At 37.5% G+C, this 25,764-nt stretch overlaps 1 protein-coding gene across 1 annotated transcript in view; it reads right to left on the reverse strand.

The window, feature by feature from the left end:
* The window catches only part of LOC120420441 (ankyrin repeat and BTB/POZ domain-containing protein 2), a 198,848-nt gene extending 175,825 nt beyond the window's left edge, over window positions 1-23,023 (reverse strand). The window contains exon 1 of the mRNA XM_052707708.1: window positions 21,309-23,023. The gene's annotated coding sequence lies outside the window, so the exon portion shown is untranslated. The remainder of the gene's footprint in view (window positions 1-21,308) is intronic.
* Window positions 23,024-25,764: the final 2,741 nt, after the last annotated feature.

Raw genomic sequence — 25,764 nt, forward strand, 5'->3', positions numbered from 1 at the left:
ACATGAAGGTGGGTCTTTGAGCTTTTAATAAACAGTTCATTTTTAGAGCAGGATTATAGTCTACCTCAGTGAGGAAGGCAAAAGGTATGAAACTGTCAATTTTTACACTGAGCGTACGGACACTATCAAAACAAACGTTTGATAGTGTGTGTGTGCTCCGTGTAAAAAGGGTGTCAAACTTAAAAGTGATCCCATTCGTTTGACAACAATTGGTGTCAAACTATCGGGGATTTAGTTGAACAGTGTTAAAGAGATTGAATATCATCCAAAGAGATTCGGTTTTAATCTCGTTGTAAATAAAGCTTTTTTGGTGTTGAACATCAATATTTATGAAAACCAATTCTTCCTTATGCCAGAGAGAAATTCGGAAAAGACCAAGTGCTCAAGCTTCTGCAGATTTGTCAGTGCCGAGATTGCTTTGGATGTCACAGCATCGTCTATGACACCCTTTGTCAGAGTATCTGTCAATGCTGTCAGAGCATTGGACTACTCCCGTATGGACAAAAGCTTTAAAACAACGTTCCATAACAGTTCAATCACAGAGTAACCCAGAGTTACCAGTCCGAAGAAAAGTCATTTCATTGTTTGGCTCCATAAGGTTTGCTGGTAGCAGGCGTGCGATGTACCTACGATGTACCACAAAGTTGAACCAAAAATCAAGAGGCAGTGATAACTCTGTCTTACTCTGTGGTTCAATCTCCTCAAATGCCTTTGCTCCGCGCAAGATCGTCCCCAAAGTCAGTCTTAATGGGAACCACAAACTCCCACCCACGTAATCCAATTAATCTTGACCGTTTACCGCGTGTGGTGCTGCCCCGGACAAACCTTCTATTTCGCGTGGGCAGCGACGGTCACACGACGTCTTGGTCGAGCGGTGTTGTCGCTCAACTCTTTTGATCTCTTCCACGCCAGATCAATTCTTAGCCTGGTTGTCTTGTCCCCGCCGTTGAAGTGAACATTATAGTTTCGATAATCGCAAGCTCGGCAAGTCGGTAGCTGCTGACTTTTAATAACTTCATCTAGTCCGAGTGGCTAATTAGCATAAAATTAAGGCAGCAAGCAATTAGCTTATCGTACTGGCAGCTACCGGATTGTCCAACGTCCGAATGGGTTGTTGAAGTCTCATCAACCTCAAGGTCTCGCTTGACCGCGACTCTTCACAGCGCGCATAACTTGGGAGATTTCGGAAATGCAGTTGACGCGCAGTCTAATGTTATTTAAATTTAATCTGTCTGTCAGATAGCTGTGAGCTTTCCGAGGAATTTGCAGAAAATTTTACGCGACGATGGCCGTGGCTAATTGTCGTGATTCCGGTCCCCGGAGGTGACCCCACAGTGTCGCGGAATTTTTAGGTTATGGACTTTAGACGACTACAATAGCATTCCAGACATGGCCTAGTTAGCACAGCTGTTCCAAGCATCAAATACAAGACGTGCTTTCATCAGTCCCGCTCGTAAAACCGCCAGGAATCGATTTCTTCGAAAATAACACATCTCGGCAAGCTAACGCAACCGTTTTCACATTTCGACGACTGCTAAAACCTCATTTAGAAACTGAATTATCACTGCACTAAACTGCACTTTCGAAAGCCTTCAACACCTCTCCTTGCGGAGATGTCTTCACGTATGACGATCTCGGTAGCCAGTTAAACAACCACTTAATAGTTTTATTATTTTCTACACCACCTCGGTTGCGAGTACGGAATCGCCTTCGAGAGTTGGGTAAACTTGCGCGAGACAACCATCCCGATACTGCAGAAGAGGTGCTTCAAAGCAGTGCCATTATTTTGTTATTAAACTCAATTAGATATTTAGCCATGTGGAGGGGGTTCTTCACATGGCCAGCCAACTCGAAGCACAGCAGTGGGACTTCTTCACTGTTGAACAAGGGAGATTCTCCGGCAAATCGTATCGTCACTATGATTGTTTGTTTATCGCCGGCGTGCCTTCCAAGCAGGGAAGATATAGAAGGGGCTACCATATTTTCATTTAATTTGAAAATAAAAATATCTTTTCAGTATGATACAAAGACAATCTGTGATTTTCCAAAGACTTACAAGAGGTACTCCCTCGACATCGATGCACACCGGGGCGGAAAAGTGCTTGAATGTAACACTAAATTATGTAATGTTATTATATGAAGATAACTGTGTGTCGCTTTGTGCCCTCCCCCTGCATCTCTCAATCACGAAGAGGTAAATATAGGTAAATATCTGAGACAATCTTTCCACCTGAATGAAGTGTCGAGTCAAGAGTGGAGACCATCGTAGTCGCGAGCAGTCACGGCTCTCAGAAGGAAATTAATTCCTAAGAGGAAGTGCACACCGCAGCTCCATTCAAGTACTGCTGCTGCTGGTGGCCCCCTCCCAAGATATTGAAGACGCACTTGTTCAAAGAGCTTGAGGAGACCTCGGCGATGGTATGCGGCTAGGCGTGACGTTAAATTAGTGTTGTTTATGCGAATAACACGTTATGATGAAGGGAGGGGGGGAGAGATGGGCCTTTAAGGTTTCTTCATGCCGTGGCAGCAGCAATTCCGCTATCTCCATTCCATTTTATACTAATTAATTTCTCAATCCAGGTCAGCAGGGGCGACGTGGCGGTGAACGAGAAGAGTACTTTCCCAGATAAATTCATTATTTAATTTAGGGTTGTTGGAGGGAACGGAGAACGGGTAGAAATTGAATGCAAGGTAAATAGTTTCCGTGTAATGAGTAATGAAATTAAAAGTGATGTTTATTTGCAGCTCGGCATGAGAATCAATGGGGAACACTTCATGCACTACGACTTTTGAAAGTTCTTCAATTCTTCATCACTACTCTCAAGCTTCAAAAGCCCAACTCCTTAGTTTAAAAATAACCCCATCGCAGACCACTGCCCATACCCTTCTCGATCATATTGACGTAATCCCTTCAAGATCTCGCAAGTACCATGCCTTATATGGCCGACACACACTTTGACGGACTGCAATTGCACTACAAGACCGTACCTTGCTTGCATTGCATTGACCGCCTGGTCAAGAGAGCTGATGTGCGTACCATACCGAATCCCACAAGGCATCGATCCCAAATATGACAATGAAACGATGTGTGCGTGTGTGTGTCCAGATGGGCACGAGTACAAGACGTTCTTGACAGTGAAAAATATGTCTAGCGTAAAAGCTTGTTTTTACTTCGCGGCAAGCCCCCTCTTCTTCTTCTTCTTCTTCAAGCTGTGTGATGATCATTCATGCTGTTCAGATTGGAGCTGGAGAGTGACCACAACGAAGGGGGAGATATTGCCTCCCTACAAATTACACTATGTCATATTAAAAATATTTTTTAATTTTTACTGTCCGAGCCACGTAGCCTAGTGGTAACGCTCCCGCCTAGTAAGCGGCAGATCGGGGTTCAAATCCCGGCTCGGACCAACACAACTGGTGATCTTTTCCTTTCTGGATTTGATTGCTTAGTAAAGGGAAGGTAGTGTATCGTCACAAACTGGACCTTATCACAACACCTTAGGGAGGCGACCTATGGAATGTTAACATTAACCTTAACATGTTAACATTAAGTTGAGAATGAAATTGCCACTGAATCCGCTTTGTAAATGCCGGCCCCGATACTCTTCAAGGGTGTTCCCCTCAGGAACTGGGAAAGAAAAAAAAAAAAAAAGCATTAAGAAATATTTATAAATTTCGCGTAAACCCAACAACTATTTGAAATTTTGGACAAAACTTTTTGAAAGTCCTAAAACCAAACTCAGTTTTTTGAGAAGGGATTTTTGATTTATGTTGTGTCCTTTGGATGATACGAACAATTTATTCTAAAGGAAAATTCGTTTTTGTATTTTTATGTGTCTTGACATACCATAAAATGCAACTTTTGAACCACAGCGAAATACGGACATACAATTTTTGAGGAATTTGAAATTGAAATTAAGAAAATAGAAATTTCCTGAATGTTTTTAATTCATTTTTAACGTTCTCTTTGCAAATAAAATTTTCCAAACTCTCGAAATTGCTTTTTTTTCAAAATTTCGAAATCAAGCCTAACATTCCAAAAGGGCCATGTAGAGTTATGAGTTAAATTAAATATTTGTAAAACTTTCCATACGAATTGAGTTATTTTCAAAACTTTTAATCAAAGTCAACATTTCAGAAGGGCTAATACAACGCATTTTGTATCGTTGGAAATGATAGATTTAAATTTGAAATTTTGAAAATAAGAATATGAATATGAACGAAAGGTTCAAAACATAACAAGTTTTTTTTTATGGATAACATTTAAGAACTTAAAATATTCATAGACCAAGTAAGTTTACTAAAGCTTATAATTTTTATCACAAAAATTATAAAAATGAAGGTTGTAAATCGATAAAAAATATCGTCAATAATATTATCATCTAACGATAACAATGATGGTATCCCGACGATTACAACAATCTCTCGTTATCTTTATCGTTATTTCGATAACTCTATCAGCGCCGATAATGGACGATAACTTATTTTCAAAATCTTTCTAAAATCGACATAATGCAACCAAATCGTTTTAAATTTTCAATGTTTTCACCCAGAATATATTTTATTAAATATAGTAAGTTTGAAAGTATAAAAACTCAAAATTGTTCACAAAATTCCGTATTTTTCGAAAGTACTCAAATTTTCACAATTTGCTATTATATGGGTATCAAACGAATACAATTCTGTATGCTTTTCACTTCATAAGATTTATGTTTTTTTTTTTTTTGCTAAAATCTAAATTTTTGGCGAAAAAACCGTATTTTGGAAAATATTCAGATTTTCAAAATTTGTAATATGGGTATCAAAGGAAACAAAATTTTCTTTGAATTTTCACCTAATTATTGTTTTTTTATGGAAAATACTAAAATTTAAAAAAAAGCCATATTTTTTCGAAAGAACTCAATTTACAAAATTTGCAATATGGATATCAAACAAAGCAAAATTTGTGTATGCTTTTTCACTGCATTAATTTTATCAATATTTTTTTTGAAAAAAATAAAATTTTCACAAAATACCGTGTATTTCCGAAAATATTCATTTTTTTTAAATATGCAATATGGGTGTCAAACGAAGCGAAATGTTGCATGCTTCAACACACAATAAAATATTGTATATGCTTCATAAAAAATTTTGCTTTGTTTGATACTCATACATATTGCAAATTATAAAAATTTAAGTGTTTTCAAAAATATCGTAATTTTGTAAAAAAAAATAGTTATTCACAAAATTAATAAAGTGAAAATGCATTCCGCATTCCGCTTCCTTGCGATTTTGAAATCAAACGAAGTGAAATTTTGTATGCTTTTCACTTCATTAGATTTAAAAAAAAAATTTGCTAATGTCTTAAATTTTGACAAAAACCCGTATTTTTCGAAAATACTCAGATTTTCAAAATTTGCAATATTGGTATCAAACGAAACAAGTTTTTTTTTGAATTTTCACCTAATTATTGTTTTTTTTTGTTGGAAAATACTAAAATTTTCAAAAAATATCATATTTTTTCGAAAAAACTCAATTTTCAAAATTTGCAGTATGGGTATCAAACAAAGCAAAATTTGTGTATGCTTTTTCACTGTATTAGTTTTTTTTGAAAAAAAAAATTTCACAAAATACCGTGTGTTTCCGAAAATATTAAAAAAATATAAAAATTTTGAAATATGCAATATGGGTGTCACACGAAGCAAAATGTTGCATGCTTCAACACACAATAAAATATTGTATATGCTTCATCAAAAAATTTGCTTTGTTTGATACCCATATTGCAAATTATAAAAATTTGAGTGTTTTCAAAAACTAACGATATTTTGTAAAAAAAAAAGTTATTCACAAAATAAATAAAGTGAAAATGCACTCCGAATTCCGCTTCCTTTGCGAATTTGAAAATTTGAGTGTTTTCGAAAAAAAAAACGGTATTTTATGAAAAATTTAGTATTCTTAAAAATACTCAAAAGCAAACAAAATTTCGTTTTGTTTGCTACTCATATTGCAAATTATGAAAATTTCAGTACATTCGAAAAATACGGTATTTTGTAAACGATTTTGAGTATTTATACTTTGAAACTACATTTTACATACATTTAAACAAATTTGGGTGGGAACGACTGTTTGTATCGATTATGGGGGGGTTTTGTCTCGGCTGAGCAGTCAATTAATAAGCGTCCATTTTATACCAATGCCAACGTTTCGATGCTACTGGGGGCATCTTCATCAAGGCCTATTAATTTTATTGAGATGATTAAAACATGAATTGAAACATTTAATTCCCTTAGAAAATTCTTTTTAAAAATATTTGCAAGCTTTGGAAAAGCGAACTTTTAAATTTGTAGAAAATTATGTATTTTGTTGTTCTTGAATTTTGGTCAAATTTGTCCGATAGGCTGAGAACACCCCAAGGAACAGTGTTCGGTTCGCAGAGCAAGCGTTCGAAACATTTTCCCCATATTCTGGACACCCTGGTGTACATAGAACGACGAGTTATGCTCGCATGCGGAGCAAACACCAAAACATGTTTGTATGCAAATTTCACGCCGAAGAAATTTCCCCCCAACACGGCGGCGCTCGGAAGTGTAACCACCACACCCCGGTGCTATCTTACGTGTAAGAATCGGAGTGCATTATTTGTCCCAGCGGGTTTCGGACTCGGGGCTCGCCATCATGCTTAGGAGTATAACGGATCGCCGCGGCTGGATTAGGTGCTAAAAACAACCGTCCAAAGCCGTGAATAGCCCCCCGGGGTTCGAAAAAAAAATACGTCCGTCGAATCTTTCCAATCCTCCCTCGGGGGACTACCCGCTGATTTTGGAGCTTTTGGAGCTGGGACGGTTGATTGGTGTTGTTGGTGGTGGTGGTGAAGCTGCCGCTATTGATGAGATTAACTGGGCTAAGGACCATTAAAGTGGTCTACTTCCAATATTTGGCTTCCAGAACTGGTCGACGTGCGCCGTCAAAGTCCGACATTCCCAAGGTCCAGGTTATATGGCTAGGAAAGGGGATGGATACGAACGGGGGGGGGGACCATTCAACACGTATGAGCTACCGAGCGCGACTGGGTCTTCGGGAAGCTGGTGGTGGCGGTGGGACTGTACCGTTGCGTTGTGGTGATCAGGCTGACCGACCAGTTGGGTGTTCGCCGCGCGATGTTTATTGACAGATGATGAGATTGATCATCAACCACATGGCTGGAAGTTGGATGCTGCTGCTCTGTTGTGGCATTGGTGGTATTTGAGGAATTTGCAGGGTATGTTGCGACTTTCGAATTGGTGGAATTGTGGGAAGAATACGCTGGATGGTTTCATTTAGTTGACCTGCTGTGGCGTTGATGAGGTATTGAAAATTGATGCTACGTTCCAAATCTACCTCACGCAACGGTTCCACATCGCTCTGTCCACCTATTCCCCTCCGCAAAGAACCTTCACCAATTTGCTCCACTCAACTCCATTCGTCGAACCGTCTCAGGTTCGACCTCACCACGACACCCGTAACACATTGATCCAAGTCTGGCCGACCACTCCGATACACGCCATCAAACGAATTAAAATTGCCCTGTTAAAATCACGCAAATCAGATCGCATTATATGTAAACTAGTTCTAATCCGATTGTCTTTCTTCGGCTTCCTCACGTCCCGGAATATGTGTGAGTTGCCCCTTGTACTGCGCTGATTACTTTACTTCTTCTGCTTCGTCCCGCGGACTCTCCCGTTTTGGTCTTATTGCCACCGGGTTGTGCTCGCCGAGAGTGTCCATCAGAGGTCCCGTAGATCTAGTCTCCCCCCTTGATGACCAGCTATTCAACCGCGCGGAGCTAAACGGAACGAGACTTCTGGAATGGACGACGACGAACCGACGAATGTCTGGCTTTTTATTGCCTTCGGCAAGGGTAGTGGGAGCGTTTGTTGGTTGGAGATTTGGTTTCGAAACCCTGAAGCGGACCACGGGATGGTCGAAACGTTGTTGATGAGAGACAATTGCTGTTTCGATAAATCTTTAAGGACTTCAGAAGCGGAGTAGAAGGAGAGTCTGGAACTTCTAAAAATCTCGGAGTTGGAGTGGGAGTCACCAAGTTCCAAAAAGCCGAAGCCGAAGATTTAAAGATGGATTCTCCTGTTTACATGGCAGTTGCTGATGAGTCGGAGTTGGAATTAGTGATATCGATTGAACTTAGAGTCACTAAATCTGGAAAACTGATTTCAATTTCATGATTTCAAGAGATTTCAAGATGGATTCTGCTTATTTTCAGCAACTTTACGTGGAAGCTGTCTGAGAATTTAAAGTTGAAATGGCTGAAGTCTAGGCTTTTGAAAAAGATGTCAAAGTCGACATATTTATGAGACAGAGTAAATGTTACTACATCTGGAGTCACTAAATTCGACTGTTATTTTTGAACTGGAGTCTTTAGCAACTTTAAGTAAAAGTTGTTGATGGAGTTGGAATCGGAATCGATGACTCGGCTCTGTTTGAACTGGATTTATCATCCGCCTAAACAGTCTTGATAAGCTATCTGACAAAAATTACACTTTAGCTCATTTTCAAAATTGAAATTAGAGTTTGAAACATGGTGCTTGCTCTTTTTGGAGAGCAAAAGTTGAAGCTTATAAATTTTTAGAATCTTGCAGACCACAACTATCGCCTCTACCCTAACCTGATCGTCCATAAAAATTAACGTCACATAGCAAATTGGACATCTGGGATCACCGGGCGCTGCTCGTGGAATGACTGACTGACTGCTTGGCCGGCAGCTCCAGCGGACTGGTTTAATCGACGTCGCATTCCAGGTGTACCACCGCCCGATCGGTTGTCTTCACTTGACTGAAATACTAATTACGCTCGGAACTGTCATTCTTTTTTATTGTGCACGAGGACGACAACTCCGAGAGCAAAGTGGCGCTATCAAAGTTGATTGATGTACTCCATAGTACCTCCCCACCCCGGTCACCGCGGCAATCGAAGGTATTTCAATCCTTCAAAAGTCGGAACGCACGCACGATCTTCCTGGGCTGGGATGACCTGCGTTGGAAGCTATAAATACCTCGATCTCTACCTTCTCTCTTCAAATTGAAATATCACATGACCACGCGGCTTAGAGCCTTCCGAAGGAATTCCTTCGGACAACTCGGACCGACTCATCGATCGAGTAGCCTCCGAGCTATTCAAATCCCGTGCACTGCAAGTGAACGGAGCACGCCAACTCGAGGGTCACTTGTGGGTCCACGCGATGTGGGGGCAGCAGCGATGGCAATTGGCGCGCGGTTGATGAGTTGACAGTTGACAGATGGCGACGGTAATCCATTTGGAACGGATCAACGGATGCGTGCGCCGTGGAGGCCACCGGCTCCCCTGCCTGCAGGGGGATTAACAGAATGCTCTCGTTTGGCATGGATTTGAAAGTTAAATTAATCACCCGCGTGATTGTTCGGTTTTGCGGCGGAATGTCAAATTTCACAAACCTTGGACCTGTTTGGCTGTTTAGGACGGATAGCCTTAAAGCTAGCATAGTTGAACTTAGTGTTACATTGATTCCAAATTTAACCTTCTTTGACAAAATATATGTCAATAGATTAACAGACTTTAATATCCGACTTGTGCTTCAAATGATAACTTTTCTGTCAAAATATGCATGATAAACTTTACCATTTTTTCTGGTTCAAGTTTCGTTCCTTGAATTGTGCTCAAGTCATGTTACAAGCCAATTTTTGTTAAACTTACTCATTAATGACGCTTTCTTGTGACACAATTTCATAGCAAATTGTTATGCCTTGCAACAAACTCATAACTGATGGTCATGGTCACGAAAGCCTTTCAATCAACAGAGATAGATAAGACCACCGATCAACGTAACGTGCGTCAAAAACAAGCCTTAGAACTTGCCAGACCTGGACAATATCCCGCAAAGCAGCATTAGCCCGAACTGTCCCCCGCAGCGGAAAGGCTCTCCGCACGCAACCCGTAGTGGACACATCTGCCATGGGGACGGCACGAAATGCCACATGACGACATGCAACGCAACTCCCCGGTCGGATCCTAGACTTGAAACGCAATGCCGACGCCCGTTTTCACCAGCAAAGTTGCAACAAAGTTGCAGAATAAAGCTGTGGATGAAATATCGTTTTATAAGGCCAACGCCATTATCGTTCAAAGTGCTCGTCGCGCAGAGGAATTGAAAGATTTATGTCAGCCATGGCGCATGGGTCCGGCGGATGGTGGCAAATTATACCGATCGATTAAACGGCACCCCTAATCGAGCCGGTCAGCACCAAAATATAGTCACGCCGTCTTTCAGGCTAGATTGGACCTGTAAATCAGAGGGTTCGGACTTCGGCGCTTAAGCTCAGCAGTAACACATGCGTCGAGCAAAGTGAAATGTAATATGAAGCACCTGATAAAGTTATGTTCTTGAAAATGCATATTTAAGAAACAATTTCCATTCCCATAAAGTTTGAAATCAGATCATTAATCCAAGAGGGGATGAACATCATTATCTGCTCGGTCGATTCCCCATCACACGGTCGACACCTCTCAATACAAACTGAGGTGCAATAAATTTATTTATTTGTTGAAAAAACTTTTAAAAAATTCAACAAATATAAAAGTCTAATTACCTACGAAAAATCTGAAATCAATTATTCTGCATTGAAACCATATTTAGCATGTTCGGGCTCGTTTAAAAGTATTTCTCATTTACAAAAAATGATGAATTTTCAATACTGCCTACAAAATAATTTACAACAAAGTTTTACTATTTAACAATCAGATTTTTGCAGGATTGGTTCCGTAGATTTAACAATTTTGGAATAAGAAGACAACAACTTCCGTGGCTGCTGTGCACCCTTTTAATAGTGTTCTAATCTAATCTTACACAAGAAGATTTTTTTCAATATTGCACACTTTGCACCAAATTCTCCACCCTTGCAAATCATAACTGCACACCAAATATTTGCACACTTGAAATCCTACCCCTTCTCCCCCCCGCTCGCCTAGAGTGGTGCGTGTCTCGACTGAGCTTTGCTGCTTTCGAACACTTTAGAACAGTTTCAAACTAGGGTGTGTGTCTTAGACAGTTTTTTTTCTGCTGTAGTGTGAGGTGTGCACTTTTGTATAGAGCTTTCCACAAGTTGCACGATTGTCTAAAAATCGCTGCAATCTGCAATAGTATTCGAGAAATTACTCCCGTTTTTTATAACTTTAAGTTGTGATTTCATCAAATAATTTTTTCCAAAAAAATCGCGGGAAGTTGGATTCTTAAGGGTACACAGCAACCAAGGAATTTGTTGTCTTCTTATTCCAAAATTGTTAAACTAACGTACCTAGTCCTGCAACATTCTTACTGTAAAAATAGTCAAACTTTGTTATAAATTATTCTGTAGACAGTAGTTTAGGGGATGCACAGTGGGTGAAATGGAACCCAAATTCGGACTTAATTGAACGCGGCTGGTTCCCTGGTATGAAAAATAATATTTCTTATGTAAAAAAATCCGGGGAATCGATTGGTGATGGTTTTATCCACCGCACGAAACGGCAAAGGGTACATTTTGCCCCAATTCCCCATTTTTTACATTTTTTTCGTGAAAATCGGTCTGTGTTTAGAGCTACAGTCGGGTTTTGTGAAAATTTTGAGTATTTTCTAAAAATGTTGTTATTACATCCAAAATGTATGAAAAAAACCTGATCATTTGATACCCATATTGCAATAACAATATATTTTTGGATTCTTTAGAGAAGAAAAATGCATTTTAGAAATACAGGAAAAATACGTATTTTTGTGAAAATTTTCATGAAATAATAATTTAAATGGATAACTGACATCATCCCGATTCCAAAACACTATAATTTTTTGATGTTTGCATGATTTTTCATACGATTAAAGCCAATGTCTCCCATATAGCCATAAACCCATAAGCTCTGTGCCTCGGTTATGCACGCCTCGGTTTTGCATCCCCCATATGCGGTGCTAAACCGAGGCATGACTGTAGGGTCCATTTAACCCCAATTCCACTATAAAGGCATTTTTGGCCGTTTTCAAATGTTAGGTCAGATTTTAAAACTCTGAAAATATTTTTATCGTAAAGATCAGACAATTTTACATAAGAATAACGATTTGCACTTGATAGTTTGACACATTTATGTTGATATAGAAATTAAACTAAATAAAAAGATTGAAGAATCAGTTTTGGGCCAATTTTCCCAAACGCAGAATAAACTGCCTTTTACATAATTTTTATTTTTATCAACATAAATGTGTCAAACTATCAAGTGCAAATCGTCATTCTTATGCAAAATTGTCTGATCTTTACGATTAAAAATATTTTCAGATTTTTAAAATCTGACCTAACATTTGAAAACGGCCAAAAATGCCTTTATAGTGGAATTGGGGTTAAATGGACCCTAGATGGTTTTTGCGGTGCAAGTGGTTATTTTTACTGGATTTCTGGGACATTTTCACATAAGAAAAGTGCATTTTGGATGGCCGCATAAAGCCTCCGCTCTAAATACAGACCGATTTTCATGAAAAAATGTAAAAATATGGGGAATTGGGGCAAAATGGACCCTTTGCCGTTTCTTGTGGTGAATAGAACCATCACCAATTGATTCCCCGGGTTTTTTTTACATAAGAAACACTATTTTTCATACCAGGGAACCAGCCGCGTTCAATTTAGTCCGATTTTGGGTTCCATTTCGCCCACTGTGGGATGTATAAAGAATTATATTTTTAGTTCCCGAAGTTTTGAAGACACTGAAATATATGTAACACAAATCTTGGTGCAAAAAACTCTGGTGGATGTGCTCCGTTGAAGTGAATTCGATGATGTTTACTTTTTTATTTTTTATCATTTATATTTTATGATATTCTTAACAATATTCTTAGAGAAAAATTTAAAGGCAATTTTATGGTTGTGGAGCAAGAATTAATTTCAATTTAATCAGCCAAGTCACTTATTTTGACTAGAGCGTCCAAGTCCCCGGGGTTACAAATTTCCCGGGAAACGGGAAATTTTCAATCAATTTCCCGGGAAATCCCGAGAAATTTTTAATTTATTGAAAATTGTTCTGATTTTTGTTCTGATTAATATTTTAAATAGAAAATGTATAGGACAACAACTTCAATGGATAAAATAAGTGTGAAGATCAATTAACAGCTTGACTGCACGTAAAAAATCATACAACTTCAACAAAATGTTAATATTTTCCTAATTTTCTAAGCTCAATCGCAAAATTTAATTATCTCAGATATTTCTTGATGAGAAGTAATTTTTATCAAAGTGTTTGGAAAGTGAGTACAATGAATCGATACTTCACAAAAAAAAATCATTTTAGCTTGCCTTTGTGATCAGTTTTAAGGAGTGTGGATTGACACATAAATTTGAAATGAAAAAAAAAGACATGCAGAAATTATGTTTTTATGACAAATAACTTTTCTAACACAAATCATTCTTGTTTCAGCTTTTGAACAAACTGGCTAAGCTTTTTAGTTTTTCCTTAAGGTCGTAGAAAGTGTCTTTCATTTTTGGGGCAATGAATGTCAATGATGGTTCTGGATTCAGGGTCCCGAAATAGTAAAATGAATATATAATCACGATATGTAAAATGCTACTACAAACAACACAAAGAAAATCATTTTTTGATTGAAACATTCTGAATCAAGATTTGAATGTTTTGCCTTCCTCACCTCAACGAGGAAAGGCTATAAAATCACTCGAAAAATGAACTTCTTAATTCGACCTCGTAGACCCACCTTCACGTATATCTATCGACTCAGAATCAAAAACTGAACAAATGTCTCTGCGTGTGTCTGGATGTGAGTCCGTGCACCGAAAAATGTGCACACGATTATCTCCGGACTGGCTGGACCGATTTGGACCGTTCCCACAAGACTCTAGTTAATATTATGAAGTTTAGAAAAGTACTTCAAAAGTTGTGCTAAAAAACGATTTTAGCTAAACTTCGGAAGAATGTAAAAAGGGTGGTTTTTGTAAGAAAACCCGTCATACTATATATTGGTAGAAAGGTATTTGAAAGACCTTTCCAACGAGAATTGAAGATCTGACAACCCTATCAAAATTTATAGCTACTTTAGTGGTTTTAATACACTTTTTTGAGGCCGGATCTCAGATATTGATAAAAATAAGTGTTATTTATACACTTTTTTGAGGCTGTGTAGTGTATTCACTTTATGAATGCGAGGAAGGGATAAACCACCTAACGGTGGATTAAGTAACGTTTTTCTAAAACAAACATGGCCGCCAAATGGCCGATCTGGAATGATGCCATTCAGAGCCTTAAACATCTAACTTCTCGTGTTGCTCATCACTTAATGTTTTCAAATATTTGGAGCAAATTTCAAAAGTATTTTGCATTTTTTGACACCTCTTAAACAATACAAAGTATTTTTTCAATAATTTGATACATGATTTTCAGGTTTATAATTGACTTCGGTTGAATGTTTTTCACAGCACAAAACATGATTTTAATTTTACGATAAATTAACTGAAATATTTAACGATATCAATCCTATTTTTACCCCATTTGATCATGGTATGGGCGGTAAAGGGGTTAAATTTTTTAATGAAATAACACCAATTGTTCTTTGAAAAAATTACCTTAATTGTAATAGTTTATTTTCATTAAGCGAGATCTATTTCCAGTTGCTTCAGAAATTATTATTGTTATCAGAAATAAATCATGATAGCAAAATTTCTGATCCCCTGATTAATTATATTTGAATTAAATATTAAATTTAATTGAACAAAATCATGTTGAGCTTCACTATTTTTTTTTCAGATTATTTTAAAAAATATGGTTCCAAAAAGTTAAGAAAATGTATTCTTTCGCTTGAATTTCGGGAATTCCCGGGATATTTACAAATTTCCCGGGAAACCGGAAATGTTGTTTTTCGGGGAATCCCGGGACGGGAAATTGGACGCTCTTTGACCTTTAAAGATGCTATTCTGTATAATTTTACAAAATATTAATGGGTCACATTTTTTAATATTACCCCATCCAGTGGCAGTGTTCTGTTGAAGAAGGTTAAACCAGTAATTCATAACTCAAGAAATGCAAAAAAAAACATATCTTCTACAGATGTTCCAAGACATTCATTAGCGTTAGAAACAGATAACCGAGAACTGCTCCAAACCTGGTCGTACAACTCTGAACCCCGACACGAACACGCCGCATTGATTTGAATGCGCAAGTGATTACATCTGGCAGAACCGACAATACTGGCTCTTAATTGCAGACTGTCCCAATTTTTCCCATCCCCCAACACTGACACTGACTTCAGCGCAGGGTTTGGCCGCGGCTCACGTAATCTAGTCATTAAGCCCCTCGCACAGGTGTTTCAGGGCCATTTTAAGCCTGCATCAACTCTGCCGCCCGGTAGCGTTAGAATTCAAACAATCTCGACTAATTAAAATTGTAAAAAAGAGAGAAACGGTGGCAAGACTTCTCCCTAAGCTAGTCGGGGTGAGGGTTTTTTTGCCTTTCCTCTTCTTCCCAAAGCAGCTTCGGATAATGATGATGACGATGGCGTTTATGACTTTTGGATCATCAGGTGTTTGTCGCTTGGTTGGTGTGTTTATGGGTTCCAAGTTTTGGCACACTTTCTCGAACTCCAAGCGTTTTCGCAGAACTTGGGACAAGTTCGAGTCGACGAACCAACGCAAAAAAAAAACAAGAGAGAGACGGTTCCAGATTCCAGACAATTAGGAATTTGCATAATTGTAAATTATGTAACAATTAACATAGCGTTTCACCTCACTCTGAGGGAAGAAGCCGTCCAACTGGCTTTCTCGACAGGCTCATCATCCTGCTGGAGCGCTTCAACCTGAATTGCCTGAGTGAGTGAGTTTTACTCACAGCTGGAAAGGTGAGAAAGCTGGAGCGAGGAGCAAAAACACGACATTTCTTCCCCAGCCGACTTAAGAGGCGAGTTCTCGTATCAGATTGCCAGCGAGAAACCGTAACACGACGGCTAATGGGTTTTGAGCATCACAAGTCGACGTTCGGGAACCGTCATCAGAGATAGTGAAACTGGGTTGGGAAGCTTGTTATTTTTTGGAGCTGATGACCAGGGTTGATGGGACTTAAATCAGAACGAGAAATTTCGAGACCTGTCTGAAAAATATTTGGCGAGAATTTGAAACAGAATTTTCTGAACCCAGATATGCATCGTGAGGCGAGTTGATGCCATGTCTGTCATGTTTCAATAAAAATCCCGTAAAACCCATCAAACTATGCTCAAAATATTTCCACATTATTCAATTTCAAAATTTAATAACATTTTAAATCAAATTCTTCCGTTTACGATCATAAAATTCCTCCCATCCATCCCAAAGTTATTTTATGACACAAGGTCAAAAACGAACCGAATCAAATGCCTATGCGCCCGCAACGACCCATCAAACCAAACGACCACCTTAAAAATGCACACACTCTCGTAAACCCGTCGTCACAGGATCTTCTGCAGGGAGTTATTAGCTAGGTGCGACCCTAAACAGAGAAACCCTCTCTTCTCGACTGTCGATCATTAAACTGGTGGTCATTTAGAGCTGAAATAATGACCCAAATGCATTCATGCACTCACATACACACAGCGAGAAAATTCCACAACCCTGGTCGAGCAGGTTTGGGTATCCTGAAGAGGACGAAGGTCCTAAGAAGAAGTTTAAAATAACTCGAAAGAAAGAGATGAAAGGCATCTCTCACCGAGGAAAAACATTAAAATTGAAATCAACAAACTTGATGTATTTCTTTTGTTTAATGTGTTTCGGTGGCCGCCTGACATTGTGAAGGATATTTTTTTATTTGGGTTAGATAGTATTATAGCAATACATATCTTTGAAAAAACTAGATTAGTCAGATTAGTGTAACTTAAAATAAGTAATATCAGGTTTTTTTTTAGAACAACGTTTTCGACACAGGTTTTTGATTTATGTCATTTTTTATATAATTTATCGCCCGTTCAATTGACAACTTTTTCAGATATTTTGTTAAATTAGTTTGTAAAAAAGTTTGTACATCCCTTGACCACTGTACACATTTTGTAATAAAACAGGCAACAAATTTAAAGTTAGACAAAACCCTAGTACTACGTGTTGTTCAGAAACTCATTCCGAAATTTTATCTCAAAGAGCTCATGAAAAGATGATTTCTATAAAAAGTTACATATACTTTTAAAAAATGCAAAAAACGGCCTAAAATAGTTGTTTATACAACAAGTTGCAAAAAGAAGATTTTTTCAACACGAGTCGTACATTTATCCAACGAGGTTTACCGAGTAACGAGTTGCTTACTTTTTTTAAACATTTCCGAAAAACGCTTCTAAAATGAAATTTTATGTCAAACGGTCATGTGTTTAGTAAATTCACCATTCAAAACAGAAAAATATTGAAAATTGTTACTTTTCGATACTAGTGTTGAAAAGTTGAACTTTTCAGCACTGGTATTGAAAGGTATTATTTTTCCATTCTGTTATTTTTGGTAGGGAAAAGTAGGCCGTTTCGTTTCTCCAGAAGGACAAGTTGACAGTTTCACAGCGGAATTGCAGAAACTGTTTACTTTTCACAGTTCCACTTTTCAGCACTCAAATTGATGCTGAAAAAATGAACATTTCAGCACTTGTTTCAAAAAGTAATACTATAAACTGCTACATTTCGAAACAATAACAAAAATGAAGTTATATGTCGTTAAATCACCATTACTCGAGTTTCTAAATAGTCATCCCTGACTAATTTACAAAAAAAAATTGAATTAAAGAACACATTTACTAATAAAGTTGAACTTTGGAAATTCTGTATAAAACTTATCTAAACTTAATTTTGCAAACTTTAAATTGAACAAATTTTGGGAAACTCAAGTAATAGTGATTGATCAACAAATAACATCATTTTGCCTTCCTCACTGAGGTAAGGCTATAATCCTGCTCTAAAAATGAACTTTGTATAAAAACGTCGTAGACCCACCTTCATGTATACATATCGACTTAGAATCGAAAACTGAACAAATGTCTGTGTGTATGTGTGTGTGTGTGTGTATGTGTGTGTGTATGTGTGTGTGTATGTGTGTGTGTATGTGTGTGTATGTATGTATGTGACCAACAAACTAGCTCATGTTTCTCGGCACTGGCTGAACCGATTTGACCCGAACCTGTTGCATTCGACTTGGTTTAGGGTACCATAGATCGAGTTTTATACAGATTGAAGTTTCGATAAGTAGTTCAAAAGTTATGTATAAAAATGTGTTTTCACATATATCCGGATCTTACTTAAATATATGTAAACTATGTCCGGATCCACCATCCGACCCATCGTTGGTTAGGTTATCAAAAAAACTTTCCAACGAGTCCAAAACATTGAAGATCTGGCAATCCTGTCTCGAGATATGACCGTTTAAGTGATATTGATGTACTTTTTGGAAGCCGGATCTCACTTAAATGTATGTTAACTATGTCCGGATCCACCATCCGACCCATCGTTGGTTGGGTTATCAAAAAACCTTTCCAACGATTCCAAAACATTGAAGATCTGGCAATCCTGTCTCGAGATATGACCGTTTAAGTGATATTGATGTACTTTTTGGAAGCCGGATCTCACTTAAATGTATGTTAACTATGTCCGGATCCACCATCCGACCCATCGTTGGTTAGGTTATCAAAAAACCTTTCCAACGAGTCCAAAACATTGAAGATCTGGCAACCCTGTCTCGAGATATGGCCTCTTAAGTGATATTTATGTACTTTTTCATTCCGGATCTAAAAAATAGATTAAATTTGTGTACCTACAACCCCATCATATCAGCCATTGCAATAAAACACAGATAATTGTCATTATTCAATAAGTATTGTACGCAAATAGCTTCTAAAGGGAACTAAATTGCCTAAGCATGATGAGAGGGCTAACAGGGTAAAATGGGCTATTTCAAACAATTCCAAAATATAAATATTTAAGGGTGCCCAGCAACGAAGGAAGTTGTTGTCTTCTTATACCAAAATTGTCAAACTTACGGACCCAATCCTGCAACTACGGGAATGTAAAATTAATGAAACTTTGCTGTAATTTACTTGGTGGACAGTACCTTAGGGTGGTAAAGTGTCAATAATAAACTATAATAATAATAAAGTACTTTAAGGGATGAATAAAAACATATTTCAATAGTACCCGTAGTTTTGAAGATACTAAAATGTCTGTAACAAAAATCTGGGTGCAAAAGCTCTGGTTGATGTGCACCGTTAATTCACTTGGTCATCTTACGCATTACAAAGTAATTAATCTATCAACATATTTTACAAATTGCTTCGAAAAACATTTCAAATTATATGAGATATTTTAAAAAGGGGGCATGGGGTAAAATAGGAAGTTTCAAATAATTCCAAAATAGTGTCTTTCAGTGCTCATGGCCATTGTATACAAATAACAGTGATTAGTTATACGCAAATTATACGCAAAACACTTATAAATAAATTTGATTAGGAAGATTGGAAAAAATGGCCCATGGGGTAAAACGGGTTATTATGAATGGTCCTAAATAAGCATTATTTGATTCTTGTGCCAATTTTGCACGCATAGTAGAGATACGTTTACGAAATTGCTACGCTAAATGCTATAAAAAGAAGTAAAATTACCGAAATTCGCCCAAAAGAGCCCATAGGGCAAAATGGGTTACTCCAAATGGTTTGAAAATGTCACCATTCGATTCTCCTGCTAATTTTACATCAAAATAAGTATATAGATATCCTATAAATGTTAATATGGTTAACTTGTAGAGTGAAAATCAAGAAAATTCCATTTTTTAGGACAAATGGGGCAAAATGGACCCTTTCCCGTAATTTCCGGTGGGTTTGCTATGCGCCAATCGATTCCTAAGATTTTTTTACATAAGAAAAACTATTTTTCAGAAGAAAAAACAGCGGCTTCAATTTAATGGGATTAGAGGTGGGTTTCCGCCCACTGTGGTTGGTAATGAGTGAGGAAAGCTCCAACCACATAGGTGGATTAAGTAAGTTTTTGTTAATATTTCGATATTTCGAAAGGTATACAAACATCTTTTGACCGTTTTATGCATTTCTTAAAAATAATTGCTATGTAAGTTTTTATAGAAACCATCTTTCATATAATTTTTTTGTTTCTGAACAAAAAGTAGTACTAGAGTTTTGTCTAACTTTAATTTTTTTTTGCATGTTTTATCACAAAATGAATTTTTACGATATCAATAAATGATTGAAAATGGACATATCACAACGGATGTTTTATACATGTGAATCCTTTCCATTATAAAATGTATTGCTTTCTAAAAATATGAATACATTTCAATAGAACTCAAATGAAGCCATTACTAAAACAGTTCCATCAACTAGGGGAAATCGATTCAATCAATTAAAATGTACTATAAATTTGAAGCATAGTCCGGCATTTTTTTATTTTTTTTATTTTTCCGTTGTTTAGGATGTCGTTTCGGGCAAATTTAGTTTTATATGCTTTTAAATTGGGAAGGGTATAAATCGATCAAAATCGACATTTTTATGCATGTTTCTATTTTGGAATTGGTTTAATTATCACAAGAAAATTGGATCTAAGGAGTCTTTCGAGCAAAAATTTACCTCCTAAAAAATCATCTCAAGAAAAAATATGTTTTATGTGTTTAACTGCCTTACCCAAAACGTTCTCAGTTTCAGATGGTGTCCCAGATGTCACCTACAGGCTCCAGGTCGAATCGAGTTGATAACTGGATGGAACACGATTTTATTTCAGTTTGAACATTGTGCCTTTTTCACTGAAGTGCCAATAACCCCCTTCCGATTAATCAATTTTGAAGTGCTTTTTGAACTTTAAAATTTAATTTAAATTTGTCTTAGTTACAGCCTTTTTGACGTTTATAAACCTATGCGGACGGGGGAGCCTCACCGTTTCAAGCCTTCAAAAACCTAGTTTCGAGTAGGAATCTCGCAATAGAGAATACCATGGTAAAGCGGTAGAGCGAACAATTCGTTTTTTTTTTTTTTGTTTGAGCTAAAATTAAGTTTGTACAATATAAAATTGTAAGTTTGAAAAAACAAAAATATATATCAGTTACTGAACCGTAACCTAGCAATTTTTTTATTAAAAGAAAACTACAAGTCTCACATTCCAAATATTTTGCCCCGATCCCAGCAGTGCCTTTTCACCTCGTCTCCCATCACCTAACCCAGCACAAGAAGTATCTCTCTCTCTCTCTCTTTGCCAGAGACTTGGCGCGACCAAACGACGAACCTCAAAACGAATACATCTCGAACGAAAAGACCTCGCGCGCGCGCTCAGCCTCAGCAGAAGAAGGGCACTTACCTCTGTGTATTATAGTGATACCACTCCTGTGCTCTCTCTCTCCGTCTTTTTCACTCTGCCAGGCACTCTGTCCTTCTCTCTCTTCCTCTCACTTGATGCGGTGGGCTTCGGCGAAAAAATCAGGTTTCCCGCTGCGTTACAACCGAATTCCTTCGTGGCTCTCTGCCTCGCCACTACTCCTCGTCTTGAGGGTCCGAAGCTGGATGGTCACTTCACGTCGTCGCGCTGGATGTTTTCGTGCGCCGTTTCTTCCTTGCGCTTTGGGATTCGATTCTACGCGCGAGAGGGGTTCACACAGACACGAACACAGGGCTGGGCACAAACAAACAAACAAAAAATCAGGCACACACCGAAAAAAAGGGGCACTGGAAACTTTTTAGCCTCAAAGGTTCGAAGTCTCTCGGCAAACGGAATTGTTTGTGATCTTCTTCTCGGCCAACCTGTACGAGGGGTTCGTCGCTTACGTAATCACGGGCCAACTTTGTCTTAGTTTTGGGTTTTCCGACAGGTTGGCAGGTTCTTCTGGGCTTAAACCTCTGCTTGAGACCCAGCTCAGCTATGGGATGCTACGTGCTGAATTACGACGAGGTACCACTTGCTGTGCCAAACACTTGGGAAGATTGTCCGTGGCAAGATTTCGCTGAGAGAGATCCGTTGGGTTCACAATAGGCACACAATCGGAACACTTCTTCGCACGAGACCAGGTGCTACGACTTGTGCAGAGGTTCAGGTCTTCAGGGTTCTGCGGTATTTGGTTACAATAAGTTCACACCAATCGAGACCGCACGCTGGGTTCGTTACTGCGCGTTCAAGTCACTTTGCCTTTTCTGGCTTCTCTGGGCCTCCTTCTCGTTGGGCACACTCTATTGTGATTGTTGTCAATTACGGTGAATTCTTCTGCGGAGGTTCTTCTCCAACGCATGAATGCGCGCACCGCACGAAATGTCAGCCAGATTGCATCTAATGAGCGGGTTCCCACTCGAGGGAGACTTGCGCGAAGCGAAGCGACAAACCCGTTTTATTTGGACGTTTCGCCCCTCACAGCAAAAAGGCCTATCGCCACTTAATCAAAGATTGATTGCGGCAATTAGTACATTTATCACCGATGCAGTTTCGCCGACTTCCACTAATTACGAGCATCCATCCGGGCAACTTATCTTCCTACAAACCCACACTCACTATTGCCAGCAAACGGCCAAATTCCTTCGGGAACTTCGACTTTCGCAACCGCTACACCACACTCACAATCTTTTCCTCATTTATTTAAACAAAAATACTTTCAACGCTTATGCGTGCCAGCAACCGCGCATTTCCACCCGACCTTTATCTCGTTGAAAATAAATTTTATTGTTATTCTCTTTTGTCACCATTATCGTTATCAAGCATCAAGCATCACTGAAACATTTTTCCGTCATACCTCTTCCAGAGACACACACAGAAAACCACACTCACTAACCGTTGGTTTTTTTCTCTTCCCTCATTAAAAAAATTCTTCACTCATCACTTGTACGAAAAACAAAAAAAAAAACAGAAAACCCAGCTTCCAAAAAGTGTACACGCACAATTAAAACGCCACAAAATTGCTTCTCCTTGAAGCCCCCTTCGGAAAGGTCCTTCCTCCTTGAAAATAAAACTCCAAGAAAAAATCTCCAAAACGAATCGCGCGACGCAAACACGCAACACGTACGCTCTGTGCCGCTAGTCAGAACAGACTGTGCCGAGCAGGTTGAGCGGGCAGATCGCTTTGGCGGAGTTTGACCAACGGAGTTGGAGTTGGAGCTACGCGTGAGAGAAGAGAGCAAACGGAGAGATATGATGGCGCGCGTAGTGAGAAGTTGCTGGGAAGTCGTTGGGTTCGCGAGAGAGTGATCTCTAGCTTCTTGCGAGATGAGAGGGAGAGGATTTTTGGTGGTTGAGCAAAAAGTTTTGAATTTATGAATTTAATTGAGAATGCCTGCATAAATTTACTCTAACTTTTGGTCTTATCAGATAAAGATGATAGATAAAGCTATTCTATTTCTCAGATATTTTCAAATAGCTCAATAAAATGCATGATTTTTTAAAGTTCAAACTCTAGATTTCAAATGTTTCGTTGTTCTCGTTTTCCACCCGTATGTGGAATTTGAGTAATCAAAACAAATAATCGGGTGATCAAATTTGATTTAACCTGATGACACAAACATTGAAAATTACAAAAAAAAATCCTACATATTTCTTGTGGTCCTTGATAGTAGTTTTTTTTTTTCAAAAAGTTGCTAAAAGAAGATTTTTCAGCACGAGTCAAACAATTATCCTACGAAGTTTACCGAGTTTAATATAACGACAAGTGCTGAAAAAACTAAGTTTTGCAACGAGTTGAATACATCATTTCTGCTAACGTCAGACAATGTTTACATTTACCATGAGCAGTGTAGACTGCTTGTTTACAAATCACATTGGCCTTTTACACTGTTTTGCTTGAATTGATATTTTCAAGTCGTTGCAAACCTTCTATTTTCAGTACTTGGCGTATTTATTAAACTCAGTAAACTTAGTTGTATAAATTATCGAATCGTGCTGAAAATCTTCCTGAAAAAAAAACGCATTGGCATTGTTTGGCTTGCTTTTTTTTTTGCAATACCCTTTTATCTTTTTTTTATTTTTTTTTATTTTTTTTTCTTTTTTTTCGGGTTTTCACCTAAGTGTTATTAAATTTAATTATATTTAAAACAAATTTTGCCGTCTAGATAAGTGTCAAACTCTAAAACTTTGAACAAGTAGGTACTGAATTTAAATTTAATGCTTTTCGATACAAGTGTTCAGCACTTGAACACACATTTGATCTTTTTAGCACTCAAACGGATGCTAAAAATTACTTTCAGTTGACGATGAAAAGAAGGCTGTTTCGTCATTCGAGAATGACAGGAAAAGTAAGTAGTTTCACAAATTTTTGTTTATTGTTTATTAAAGCTGTTTATTAAACTTTTCAAAAAAGCATGTTTACTGAAATTTTTTATCAAAAGACGTATTTTAATAGTAGTTTATGCAACAAGTTGCAAAAAGAGGATTTTTTCAGCACGAGTCGTACATTTATCCAACGAGGTTCACCGAGTTGGATAAATACGAAGAGTGCTGAAAAAATCAAGTTTTGCAACGAGTTCCATACAACATTTTTTGCAATTCCGAAAAACACCCATTGAGTGAAATTTTTAGTCAAATTTTCATGTATTTTGTCAATAAATTGTTTAAATCAAAAAAATGTTGGAAGGTGTTACTTTTCGAAACAAGTGCTGAAAAGTTCAACTTTTCAGCACCCATTTCAGTGCTGAAAAGTAGAACTTTTCAGCATTTATTTCGAAAAGTGTTGCTATTTGATTCTGTTATTTTTGGTACAGAAAAGTAGGCTATTTCGTCGTTCAAGAATGACAGGAAAAGTAAGTAGTTTCACGACGGAAATGCAAAAATGTATTTTGACTTGTTTACTGTTGTTTTATTAAAGACGTATTGAAAATGTATTTTGAATGTATGTTATTTTTATTATGGTTTGGTTGAGCGTTTTAGCAGAATGCATTACTGTGAATACAAAGAGACGAGTTGTTCCTTTAAATTCCGCTATATATTTTTACACACTGATGAAGTCTGCAAGTAGTAGACGAAATACGTATCTGTCAAGTTATTTTTAGGTTTAAAGATGTTTCAAAACAAACAAAAAATCGCCGCTTTTAAGTATAAAACATTGAAATTTAACGGCTACTCTAAAATCTGTTTGAATTTAATTATTAATGTTACTATTTAGACTAATTGTATAAAGCAAATTTACTGAAAAAGTTCAAGTAATATATAATAATTACAAAAAAAAAGATTCTATTTTGCGAAAATTTGTAGAATTTTCATCAGTATTTTACTGAAATTTTAGAAATTTAATTTGCTTAAATATCACCAAAACGAAGTACATCTTAACAACAGATTTACCAACAGTACAATCAGTAGAAAAAAATTAAATAAAATTGTGTTTGTTTGCATGGTTTTAAGCAAATGGGAAATATGAATATACAAAGTAGATTTTTATCATTTGTTTTTGGCAATTCAAAAAATAAATAAAACCTATTGCAAAATGGTTAACAAATATGCTTTCAACATTGCAAAGTATAAAATTAACACAAATTGATTAAAAAAAACTTCATTCAAAACCAAAACATTCATTTTGTTTGAATTTACTTCACGTTGTATTCAATTTGCTCATTGTTACTTTAAAAAATTATACAGAGATTTAAAAATAAATTGATAAAACTGCTTTACATTTTTGCCTTCCTCACTGAGGTAAGGCTATAATCCTGCTCCAAAAATGAACTTTGTATAAAAACTAACTTAATCCACCTATGTGGTTGGAGCCTTCCTCACTCATTACCAACAATGGCTGCACAAATTTCATCTATTTTTTAGATCCGGAATAAAAAAGTACATAAATATCACTTTA

The sequence above is a fragment of the Culex pipiens genome, chromosome 2 (assembly GCF_016801865.2).
Source record: "Culex pipiens pallens isolate TS chromosome 2, TS_CPP_V2, whole genome shotgun sequence".
NCBI classification, from domain to species: domain Eukaryota; kingdom Metazoa; phylum Arthropoda; class Insecta; order Diptera; family Culicidae; genus Culex; species Culex pipiens.